Here is a 13,137-nt window from a genome sequence, read left to right as displayed (position 1 = left end):
TATCGGATCACTCTCCGATCACCCTGACAATCTCCACTCAAGAAAAGTCTCGAAAACGAATTTATCCCATACAAGCAGCATATTTCAAGGTCCCGAAGGTCAGAAAGGCCCTTCAGAGGGCGACAACACAATACTTCGAAGAAAATGCCGCCTCCGTGCGTTCTTCAGAGGTTTAATGGGAAGCGTATAAGACGGTACTGCGGGGGCAAGCCATAAACTCGATCACGGGCCACAAAAGGGAAAAAGCAGCCGAGCTGTCCAGGCTCGAATTCGTTCTCCGAGACATGACCACTTTACATGAGATTAATCCTACACCGGCCACGTCACACACACTTTCACTCCAACAACAGCTATACACGGATCACGTTCTGCATCAGATGAAGGGTGAAATAGCTGACACACAGAACAGGATATATGATGTAGGGGACAAGGCGGGAAAGATGTTGGCCTGGCTAGATAAGAGAGGGGGGAGCTCCAGGGGCTTCCAGCAGGTGAGGGATAGCCTAGGAGTGATTCAGACAAGCGCTGAACAAATAGTGGAGGCACTGGCGGTGCACTTTGAAGAAGTTTATACCCCGATCCGGGAAATATCCGCTGACATGGCTAGGGCAGCTTTAGAACAGATAGAAGCTCCAACACTACACCCGGAGGCTTCAGCTGAATTGGATGCGGACATAACTAGGGATGAGATACACATGGCTATACGAGCACTGAAGCACAGTAAAGCGCTCGGACCAAATGGCATTCCAATAGAATGGTATCAGACCGCATCGGAGAAGCTAAGTGAACACCTACTAACCATGTATGAAGAATGTTTAGAGAGAGGCGAACTCCCGCTCGACCAGAGAATAGCTACTATAGTAGCGATCCCCAAGCCTGGGAAGCCACAAGAGGAATGCTCCTCATACCGTCCTATCTCTTTGCTAAATGCAGAGATTAAAATCCTGGCCAAACTCCTTGCTACCCGTCTGATGGCACATCTACCTGACCTCATACATCCGGATCAATCCGGATTTATGCCCCACAGAAACACGGCAATGAACCTTCGCAGAGTGCACGGGGTGTTGGCGAGGAAAGACATGATCCCTGAACAGGCGGTCATACTGGCCCTGGATGCAAAAATGGCCTTCGACCTAGTAGAATGGAAATATTTGTTTGAGGTCCTTGCTTGTTTGGGTTTTGGCTCAAAATTTATATCGTGGGTCAGACTACTATAAACTAAGCCGGTCGCTCATGTGGTGGCAAATGGTCATATTTCGCGAACGTTACCTCTGGGGAGAGGCAACCACCAGGGCTGCCCCCTCTCACCATTGCTCTTTGCAATCACCCTAGAACCATTAGCAACTCTGATAAGACAAACACCTTTACTTAAAGGAATCCATTGGAAAGAGGGCTGGGAGGACCGGCTCTCCCTGTATGCGGACGACATGCTGGTGTACCTAACAGACCCAGAATGTGGGGTGCCGGCACTCTTGACCCTCTGTGATGCCCACTGCAAAATCTCGGGGTATACGATAAATTGGAATAAATCGGAGATGTATGTTCTGAAGGGCCCGGTCCCGACATTGGGCGCAGAATGCCCCTTAAGGGTAGCCGGCTCCTCTTTTAAATATTTGGGGATCCACATTACAAAGGACCCAACGGAATTTACGCAAAAAAAATCTAACGCCACCCATGGAGCGGCTTAAACAAGACGTTAAGTTCTGGGCGGGATTGCCTTTAACGATGCTGGGTAAAGCGGCGCATTGTAAAATAATGTCCTTACCCCGTTTTTTGTACATACTAGAGAACACACCGTATCCAGTGGCACCGGGATACTTCAAGAAGGTGGCGGCCTTGGTATCTGGTCTGCTATGGGCCAATCGCCCGGCGCGTATTGCACAAGCCAAAATGTACAGGGGATGGTACGACAGGGGAAATCGCACTGCCGAATCTCAAATTATATTACTGGGTGGCTCAACTCAAGCCCATTAATCAATGGATCCATGTTTCACAGAACGACCCGGCTTTCCAGGCAGATAGGGCACAACTAGGCGCCAATAGTATGCTAGCCCCGCTCTATGACCAACGCCGAGTGCGAAAATTGGTAGGACCCACGAGACTCACCACAGCGCTGTGGCACACAGCACTGGCGGCACTAGGCTGGAAGGGGAAAATAACCAAGCTCACCCCACTTTGGGACTCTCGTGCCTTGGGAAACCTGAGACACAGTAAGGGCTTCTCTCATTGGGACACCATAGGGATATCCACGGTGGGAGACCTATGGGAAAGGGGAGAGGTTATATAATTTGCCCGTTTGAGGGAACTGTACGATCTGGGAACACAGGAATCTTACCGCTACGTTCAGATACGTCACGCACTGCTCGCTGCCATCCCCCCCGGGGAGAGTGTACCAGAATCATCCCCTATTGAGGATCGTCTCCTCACAGATTTTAAGATTGAGCGCGCGACATCGCTGACATACCGCAAGCTAATTAACAACTTGCCTGACTCAATGACTCCATTGAAAGAAAAATGGGAGGGGGACGTAAATGCAATGGACGAACACGAATGGAATGAAGCGCTTGCGTTCCCAAGAGAAGTCGGCATCTCAGCCAGAATGAGGCTCGTACAACTCAAAATTTTACACAGAGTATACTACACAAGAACAACGCTACAACACATACACAGAGCACAACACCCTTAATTGCCTTCGTGGCTGTGGGGAGGAAGGTACCTTTTTCCACACAATATGGGACTGCCCCCGCATCCAGGAATACTGGAGACAAATAATGCGCACTGTATCACAGACCCTGGAGACCTCTCTTATCCCTGAGCGACGAAAAGGTCTATTAAACGTGTGGGGACCAAACGACCTGTCCAGACAGGGCCAACTCTGGGTTACATTGGGCATGATAGTAGCCAACGTGATATCGCACAGCGCTGGGGGGTGGCGGAAATACCAACGAAAACACAATGGTGCATGAATATGGATAGGGTGATGGTGACGGAAAGGGCGGTATACTTAAGCCGAGCATGCCCAGGGAAATGGAACAAAATCTGGACCACATGGAATGTGTATAGAGGGGAGATCTGTGAGCCTCTGCCGGAGGACGACCCACTAGAATCAGATGAGGAGGGGGAGGAAGACTGATGTGCCCTAAGGGTGTGACAGTGGAGTTGATGACAACAAGAGTGGGGGAGGGACCCAGGACCTAGAGGATAGGGAATTGAGGGTAGACAAGGGCGGGACTCGTGGAAGGCCACTACAAGAAAGCCCAAGCATTCCCGACATTTCATTAAGTGTTTGATTCATCGGGTGTAAACAATGGTACGCACAAGGGGAACACCCCTAGATTCAGCTAATGTAACGCTACTTATTCATTGGTGAACGCAATGCGATTTCTTTGTTGCTTTCTTTTTGTTGTTTTCATAAAAAATAGAAAACTAAAACCTCTATTGATCAGCAACTTATCGCCATTTCTGTGCCTCTCAATTTGCCTTGCACTTGTCACTTTTCTTCTAACCACTACAACCAGTTTGAGGCCTTAACCTGGTGCAATGTATCCATCTATACATGATTGCGGCCGGCCCGATGGGTTGTAGGCCAATGGCTGTGTAATATTGTAAGGTACAATAAAAGTTTTTTTTTTTTGTTTTTTTAAACGGACTACCTTTGCGAGGCCTGAAAATATAGCCCGATTGAGACCAGTTTCGAGGCCCCTTAAAATAACTGCTGATGCTCAGACCCGGACAGACCTGGCCCACTTAAAGTCCTGACGCTAACAGTAGCAATGGGGGACCACTGTTCTACTCCCTCTAGCGGGTCCCTTCGTCAAAAACACCATAGCGACTTTTCTCATTGTACTCCTCAGTATGTTTTCAGCCTATACTTCGCTCAATATATCTTCTAGCCCAACCTTCTGACTCATCTCAAACTTCTTTCTACTACTCCTTCCAATGCACTACCCTATCTCTCATCCTATACATCTATCAATACATCCTCTACATCCACTCTCTCATTTATCCCAAACCCCATACCACTACTATGATCGCCAAAATAACCCTTTCTAGACTCTCTCCTACTCTACCCCTCCTTGCATCTTTTTACAATACCGATCCCCTAAAACAAACCTTGCTAAACTCTTCCCTCTAAATCCTCCCCTCCAAAACTCCTTTTTACTCATCCAAAAGCCTCCTCCTACTGCTACGACCTAAAAAAAATCCTTCACTCTTTTATCCCTCCACTATCCTTTTCAAATCAATATTAACAGCCTACATGTTCACTTCTCAAATTCCATATTCATACTAATATACTACCTAAATAACTGAATAACATATCCACTACTCAAATTACTTATTTATACTACACTAATTTTCAACACTAATCCTTTATGGGTTCCGGAGTGGCGTGCTACTCGCCAGAAAAGCGGGTAACAAGTGCTATATGAATGCAAATGTTTCTTCCCCTTTTATCCCTCTGCTACCCTTCTCACTCCAAGTAACTGACTAATATCCGCCACTGAAATTACTTCATATTTCACCATATTAATTCACCACTCGTATTGACTATGCCAACTCCCTGTATGTGGGGATCCCTGCATACCACCTTCATCGGCTTCAGCTGGTGCAAAATCAGGCGGCCAGACTGGTCTTTCAACATCCTAAGCACCAACATGTCTCGCCCCTGCTGAGGAGACTGCACTGGCTCCTGGTAGCCTCTCGATGTAGTTTCAAACTGGGCTGTACTGCTTTTAAGTCACTCCTGGCCCTTGCCCCAGCCTTCACTTCCCTCAGCCTCAAGCGTCACATTCCGCTGAGGAATCTTCGGTCTTCTGCTCACAACCTTTTAATGGGCCCCAGGTTTAAACGGAAAAAACATGGTGGCTCCTGTTTCTCCTTTCTTGCCCCCTCAACCTGGAACTCCCTCCCCTCTACTATACGACTCTGTCCGGATTACACCTGCTTTCGTAAACTTCTCAAAACCCATCTCTTCCAGCTAGCCTACGAATAACCCTCACTGCCTATCCTCCCCGCTTTGTCTATGAGCGCCATGAAACCGACTGGTGACCGTGCGCAGTAAAAATCCTTTTAACATAACAACATAACATAACCTTATAGGCTTCCTGAATTGCGTGCGCCAACAAGCGCTATATAAATGCAAACCTTTGTCCTCCTCTATCCTTCTGCTATCATTCCAAATCCAAATAACTGACTAACCTATCCACCACTTAAAATGTACTTGCATGTTTCACTATACTAATTCAACACATCGTCTATGGGTCCCGGAGTAGCGTGCTACTCGCCGAAAAAGCGCTTCGACGCCTAGTCAGGGGTAGTAAGCGCTATATAAATGCAAATACGATACAATACTTTGCAGAGTTGTCAAGTAACCCCCACCACGTACGACAGCAACCAAACAAGTCCATATTTTAATTTTCATTTTCACTCCTTATTTGATAAGAGTAGCACGAAGAGTGCAATTGGCTAAATCGCCCTTCTATATAGCCAATGGAAACCAGAGAGTTAGGCTTTTGGTTCCCGACCTCTGCTGCCTCTGTACTGAATGCGTTAGGGTTCCATATCGAGATTTAAATATCAAACCTGTGGTGTCTGGTCACCCAGTGACTGTTCTGCCAGCTTTCTCTCTTTTGTCGAACACACCGCGTCTCTGCTGGAAATCCGTTCTTCCATGGCATGACAAACTGCGGATATCCCTGTTTCGCTTCATGGGTAAGTCAAATCACACAGCCCGCCCAGGCCCAAATAACCCGACACTCTAGACAGAAAACTCTATCAGCTCTTGCGTTCTACTGACGTAGCCCCACCCACGCGCTGCGCGGCACTTGCGCAGGCAGTAGTGCGTGAACACGAAACGGAGCAATATTCCCTGGGAGTCTGACACTAAAGATGATCCAAATCCGGCGCGTACAGCACAGGCCATCTTTGCTAATTCCTAATGAAAGATGATTCTGTTACAAAGCCGAGAAGGTGCTCCTCTTAAAGCTAGGTTTTCGCACAAAGACAGTAGTCTGTTGCAATAGGTTATAACGTGGTCTTCAGCTAGTCCTGTTTTTTTTCCTAACACATTCGGGTGGGATGAGATTAGGTTACCCGCGTGTGTATGTTAATTTCCTATACCGTGTGAGAGATTGAGAATGTATACAGCAGGCACGCAACCGCCGCCATGGGCTTTGAGGTATGGTGATGGAGTGAGGATCGTGTGAAACCTTCAGCCATCCTAGCATTCCATTTACCACAATGCTTTCTTCATTCCGGGTCTTGTAGTTTCTATTTTTTACTTCGTAAATTGAGTCTCAAAAATGCAAAGTGTTCCGGATTAAATCCATGGTTGCTGGAAAAGTCAAGCATTTCATAGGATTAGTTGGATGCTGTGATATTATATGTTAGAACGTAGATTAGTACATTTCCAATACTGTGTACTTTCGATTCACATCATACTTGTCACAAACACTGAAAAGGGAATATATAATATTTTTGAATAGCTTATGGAGAATATGTTTTTATTAAGCTTCATTAAGAGGCTAGGAAGGTATAGCAGAAGCATGTGGGCAAGCTTTTCTAACACAATAAAAGCAGATTGACTAATGGAAGTGTGAGTGGCAGTGTGTATGTGTGTGAGTGTGACAGAGTACAAATGTGCGAAAGAGTGCAAGAGATCTAGTGAGAATGTGCGTGTGTCTCTATATGTGTGCTAAACGTGCAAGTGTGCTGTTCGTCTGGCGTGCTAGAGGTTATTCTTACCTTATGGACAAGGGCACTAATACTACAGGCCCCGGCATGCTTCTGTTAAGACACCATAATTGGTTGTGGGGACTCAAACTGTCTAACTGAAAAAGGCGTTAGCCCAGTCATACCCAGCGGCAGGGACACATAACACATGCCAACACACCTGGCTGAAGGCCCTGACATGATGCACGTAATTCTTAACATATTGAGTGGGTCCATGGTAAAATGTTTAAACTGATATTTGAGGTAACTGTTGCCATAAGCTTTCCTCTTCTCTTTTTTACAAGGGGTGCATTGGCAAAATGTTGACCACTGTACACCAGAGGGAATTTTTTGAAGTATCCATTGCTGTGGCTGAAATATCCGTGGGAAATTCCCGGCACTGCCTTATTGAATGTACTCCTTGGCATAACGGGCTCTCTCCTAGGAAAGGCCAGGCTTTCCTGGTGCACCATGAGCGTACTGGAATATTTCATGAATGCCCATAAGGGTCTGCGTCGTTTTAGCAAATTTGATGACAAAAGTTTAAACAAATTCTCAGGGGAGAAGTCTACTCTCCCTTAACTCATCCAAAAGAAATCATTTAACTTGTTTTGCTTGCTGGAATTTGGGGAGGGGGGGGCAGGGGTGTTTCACACCCTACCACTTACATAGATCTTTTTTTCCTCATATAATGTGTATGAGGTTAGCTCTCGCCCCATTTCTGGAAATGCTTGACCTGTCTCATTGCTGGGAGCAAGACTAGCTGTAGGGCGGCGCGACTGGTGCAGCTGTACCTGGCGTTGACTTTAGTGGGGGGTGCTGTGTTTAAAAATAATCTTTGGTTTAAAAGCACATGAACTTGGGGGCGTGGCTTCGAGGGTGAAGATGGCGGACGCGGCTCTGTAGAGCTCCTGCCGGCCCGATCCTTATCCGCTAATTTATCCTTGCCCTACACCCTCTTCCCCCGTCTCTACTAGTGCAGGAGTTTGCTGGAGTCTGGTGGATCCCGGTGGTGTGGTTGCTGGAGCCCCGGAACCCCGCTGGCGCGACCTTCGGGGGCCGTCCGTACTGGGCCTACCTGCCGCGTGGTGAGCCGGGGCCTCAATTTTTCCTCCTGCCCGTCGGGAGGCCCTGCCGCCGGCTGGGAGTCATCCATCTTGGTCCGCATCGCCGGAGCGGAGTCGCTGGAGCCGAGAGACAAGGGGCTCGTGACCATACCCAGCGGAGTTGGGTCCCGACGTGTTGGTGGTGTGGACCAGCAGTGTATCCTGAACAGCCGGCCCGGACGCTCTCGTGGAGCGGCGGCGCTCTCTGGGGCAGACGATCTGGTGGTGCCGATCCGGCGATTCAGCCTTGGGCCCTTGCCTGGTGGTCCCTGCGCCTTGGCGGAGTGTGCCCCCCCCCCCCGGGGCCTGGCCTATCCCTTGACGACCTGGGGCGAGCTGTACTCGAGGGACGGTGGTGCCGTGGACGTCCCATCTGCTACCTGCTCCCGTGGGGTGACCCATAGCGGGTGTCTGTCATCGACCTACCCCGCCGGCGGCCATGACGAGGGGCAAAGGCGGTCACAATACGGCCACTACGGGACCCATCGACAAGTTCACCGGCCCCGGGAATGGCGCCGGGGCTGACGGAGGGAGTCAGGCGGCGGGCCCGGACAATGCAGCGCTGTTAACAGCCATCACGCAATCCCGTGATATGTTGGATGCGAAGATCAGCGCGGTGGGCGCCGACGTGATGCTGCTGCGCCAGGACCTCCGCAACGCAGTTGCTCGCATCACGGAGGCCGAAACAAGGGTCACGACGGTGGAGGGCGATGTCGATGCCCTGAAGAAGAGAGTGGCCGACCTGGAGCAGACGCAGCGGGGCCTGGCGCTCCGTGTGGAGGATGCCGAAGGGCGGGCACGGCGGAACAATTTGCGCTTTGTGGGCTTTCCGGAGGGATGCGAGAAGGGGCCTATGGATGTGTTCCTTTCCCAGTGGCTGGAGAGCTGGCTACCCCCGGACACCCTGTCGCGCTGTTTTGTGGTCGAACGCGCCCACCGCGCCCTGACACAGAAGCCGCCGGCTGGGGAGTGGCCTCGCCCGATCATCGCTCGGATCCTGAATTACCACGACAGGGATATCATCCTCCGGGAGGCGAGACTCAAGGACACACTGCTGTTTGATAATTGCAAAATTATGATCTTCCCAGACTATACCAAGTTGGTTCAACAGCAGCGGCATTCCTTTCTGGCGGCCAAGGCCAAGCTCCGGGGCCTGAAACTTCAATATTCATTGCTATACCCGGCCCGCCTCCGTGTCATCTACAACTCGAGGACTCACTTCTTTGATTCTCCGGAGGCTGTCTTTGCCTGGACAGACGAGGCGGTCCGGCTTCGGCCACATGTCCAGCCGGGGCTGCACTCCGGCTCCTCCTGCAGTTCATCTCAGGAGCGGAGCGATCCACAGGCCAAAGGGAAGCGGCACCGCAAATCCCGTTCGAGGCGGAGGTCCCTATCCAGGGACCCCCTTTTGGGAGACACGCAGCCGGAGACGGATCGCTCTGGCGGGGGGTCGTGAATTTGGTCCACCGGCCCTTGACTGTTACATCTCTATTGTGGCCGCCTGCTGCGGCGGCAGCCTGCTGCACGACGGTTCGGACCTCATCTGGTGCAGTATTATCTGACTCTTCAGTGCCTTGCTGGGACTCCGGCCTACATATGCACTATATTTTGCATTGTTATTGATTGTGCTTATTGATGGGGGGGAGGACGGGGCATGTTTTTGAGGGCTGCTTCCTCCTGTTGGGGTTGGGGGAGGTTTTTTGGGCGTGTGTTTGGTTGGTGCTAGGGGGTTGTGTGGAATCCATTGGCATGCCTGACTTTGGGCGCTCTGTTTTGTGCCTGACGTACCGTATGCCGCGACAGATACTTCATTGTTTCTTGAGGTATTGGGGTGGGGGTGGGGGGTTTGGGGCTGTTTGGTGGCGAGTGGGGGGGGGTTGGCGTTGTGGGGGGTGTGGGTGTTGGGGTACTGTTCTCTGGGGTGCACGTGATCTTTCTGACCTATGCTACTTTGGGATGTGGGGCCTGGGCCGGGGAATGTGGGGCTGGGTGAATCGTGATGATGGTTGATGTCCCTCGTTTGGCGCCCTCTGGCGCCTCCATGCATGTTCTTAGCTGGAATGTCCGGGGTCTCTTGGACAAGATTAAACGGGGGGCGGTACTTCGCTGGGCCAAGAGGGATCAGGCAGACGTGCTCATGCTCCAGGAAACGCACATGCTGGGCACGAAGGCCCTGAGTCTCCAGCGCTTTGGTTTCCACCAGGTGTTCCATGCTGGGTTTGCCAGGGGTTCCAGGGGGGTGGCCATTCTTATTCATAGGCGGTTGGCATATACCCACGAGCGTCAGTGGCTTGACCCTCAAGGGCGTTTTGTGTTTGTCCAAGGGAAGATTGGTGCGGAACCTGTGGTGTTTGGATGTGTCTATGCCCCCCCCCCCTGCAATGGGCCTTGGCTGAGCGGTTATTTGCTTTGTGGACTGAACTTCCCGACTCCCTGGCGGTGATTGGTGGCGACTGGAACGATGTGGTGGATGTGGCTGTGGATTGGCAGCGGAGGCTTGGGGTGGCGCCTGTTCCTTCCCCTACGCGGCTGGGGGCTATGATGGATGTGCTGGGGTGGGCAGATGTCTGGAGGCATTTACATGCGGAACGCCGCGAGTACACCTACGTCTCAGCGGTCCATGGCTCCCTTTCGCGCCTGGACTATGTGTTCGTCCCGAGGGCCTTCCTTGCTAGAGTTAAAGGGGCGGCGATTCGGCCTCGCGGGCTCTCCGACCATTCCCCGGTGGCAGTCCAGATAGACCTCCATAGACCGCGCCAGCCCTTCAGGTGGCGGATGTCCACGTGGCATCTGCAACGACCTGACTATTCCCAGCATCTTCGTGGCGCGATCGCCCAATACTGGCAGGACAACCTTGCTGTGGGTGTAGATGCGGTGACTGTCTGGGAGGCCATGAAGCCCACTCTGCGGGGTGTTGATCTCGCCTGGTGCGCATCGGCTCGTCGGACTCGGCTGGAGGGCATTGCCGCGGCGGCGGGGCGGGTGGATGAACTAGAGGCTCGCCACAGAGATGCGGCGGATGAAGTTGCTCTGAGGCGGCTTCTGCAGGCACAGCAAACATACTCTTCGGTCTTATTGAACGAGGCTCGCCAGGCGTGGCTGGCCACCCGTAGCCGGGTTTACCAGTGGGGCGACAAGTCATGCACAATGCTCCATCGGCTTTGTCAACAGACGTTGCAGCCCCTCACACTCCCGGGTCTCGTCGATGCCGCTGGTGTGGCAATTACTGACCCGGCCACTCTGGCCGCGAGCTTCGCGCACTATTATGGGCGACAATATGCCTCCCGGGAGACACTCTCCCCCGCTGCTATTGCGGAATACCTCGCATTGGTCCCCCCCGCTGCTGTGTCTGATGAGGTGCGTGACGCCCTGGATCTCCCCCTGACGGCCGAAGAACTCGGGGAAGCGATGGGTCAGCTGAATGTGGGCAAGGCTCCGGGACCAAGCGGCTTTCCCAGTGAATTCTATAATAAGTTCCATCTACTGCTCGGGCCGCACTACCTGCGTGCCCTGGAGCTGGCGCGCGAGCAGGGCCGCCTCCCACCGGACTGGCGTCATGCCGAGATCGTGGTGTTCCAGAAGCCGGGAAGGCCACCGGACCGCCACGACTCGTATCGCCCCATCTCCCTTATTAACTACGAGGCCAAGCTTCTGGCCAAGGCACTCGCGAATCGCTTGCTTCCTCATATCTCTGCCCTTGTTCATCCCGATCAGGCTGGCTTTATGCCACGCCGGGCAACGCGGCACAATATACGGCGGGCTCAGGCGGCGATTGATGCGATCGGGGCCTCTGAGGATCAGGCGGCGTTGTTACTAGCTGACATCGATAGTGCCTTCGATTCCGTCAGCTGGACTTTCCTCTTCACCCTTCTGCCCCTGCTGAACCTCGGTCCGGTCTTTATCTCTTATGTCCGCCTGCTATATACTGAGGTCACGGCCTCGGTGCGGGTCTTGGGGGCGGCCTCGGCTCGATTCCCAGTGACTCGGGGCACGCGTCAGGGGTGTCCGCTTTCCCCGTACCTCTTCGCGCTGGCCATGGAACCGCTGGCCGCCAGGGTCCGCGGCGATGCGCTTTACCGCGGCTTTGTCTGGAGCGCGGATCATACAGACCGCATTGCTTTATATGCGGACGATGTGCTGTTCTTTATGACCGACCTGCAGCGTACGGGCCCGCGGGTTCTGGACTTGATGCAGGACTTTGGTCAGGCGTCGGGGCTCTATCTTAACCCGCGCAAGTCGACCTTATGGGTGCTGGGTGGTAGAGCGGTGGAGTCCCTTCGGATTGCAGTGGAGGGAGTGAAGTATCTGGGAGTTTTTCTATCTGCCTCGCCCGCGGAGACGTGGAGCCGGAACATTCAACCGGTTTGGGACCGGGTCCAGCTGGACATCAAAACGTGGACTCGTATGCCTCTTAACATTTACGGTCGATCGGCCATCTTTAAGATGGTGGCCCTGCCCCGTCTCCTTTACCAACTGCAGAATCATCCCTACCCGATTGATCCACAGTGGTTTCGCAGTGTTGACTCCGCGTTGGGCAGGTTCCTGTGGGCTGGGGGTGCCTCCAGGGTGGCGCTTCGTACGTGCTTCCTCTCTACTTACTGCGGCGGCTTGGCTACCGCGGATATGTTGTCCTACTATCAGGCCTCCCATCTCCTGGTGCTCAACGAGTGGTGGTATGGGGACCGCTGTGACCCGGCCTATGCCTTGGAACACTCTCTAATGGGCGACGCCTCCCTTCATACGCTGTTGTATTCGGCCAGGAAACGGCGGCTGCTTCCGCGAGTCACTCAGGTGGTTTTTGCTGTCTGGCGAAGGGCCTTGCACCGCATGGGCTGGTGGGGTAAACTGACGGCGGAGACTCCGTTGTGGCGTAATGGCCTGCTGCCGGCGCTGGCGTCGCTGCAAGGCTTCGACGGCTGGGACGCTATAGGGATCTCGTCCTTGGGGCATGTCCTCTCCGGCACCACTCTTAAATCCTTTCAGGATCTTAGTGCGGAATTCAACATGCCCAGGTCTCAGTTTTTTCGTTACCTCCAATTTCGCCACGCTCTTACTCCTAGCCTGGTGGGGCTGGACCAGCTCCCGGACTTCAGTCCCATAGAGGCAAAACTGTTTATGGGAGATTTGGGTGACAAGAAAGTTTCCCAGATTTACCGCTCCTTGGTCACACACTGCTCCCCCTCGCTCTCGACCTTGAAGGCCCTGTGGGAGGCCGATGTTGGTCCCTTGGATGACGACGATTGGCGAGAGGCCCTTGAATCCCCCCGCGGGACCGCTATTGCAGTCCGCCTCCGCTTTATTCCGTTCAAATACCTACATC

General features: G+C 52.6%; 1 protein-coding gene across 3 annotated transcripts in view; it reads right to left on the bottom strand.

Annotated features, from left to right (window-relative positions):
• Nucleotides 1-5,761, bottom strand: part of RAD21L1 (RAD21 cohesin complex component like 1) — a 1,036,426-nt gene extending 1,030,665 nt beyond the window's left edge. The window contains exon 1 of one of the 3 annotated variants that reach the window (XM_086932732.1): nucleotides 5,584-5,761. The gene's annotated coding sequence lies outside the window, so the exon portion shown is untranslated. The remainder of the gene's footprint in view (nucleotides 1-5,583) is intronic. The other 2 variants (XM_086932731.1, XM_086932733.1) reach the window with 2 other exon arrangements.
• Between the last annotated feature and the right edge of the window lie 7,376 nt (nucleotides 5,762-13,137).

The sequence above is a fragment of the Lissotriton vulgaris genome, chromosome 7 (assembly GCF_964263255.1).
Source record: "Lissotriton vulgaris chromosome 7, aLisVul1.2, whole genome shotgun sequence".
Lineage (NCBI taxonomy): Eukaryota > Metazoa > Chordata > Amphibia > Caudata > Salamandridae > Lissotriton > Lissotriton vulgaris.
Note: the sequence above shows the minus strand (reverse complement) of the source record. Positions and strands in the feature narration are given on the sequence as shown.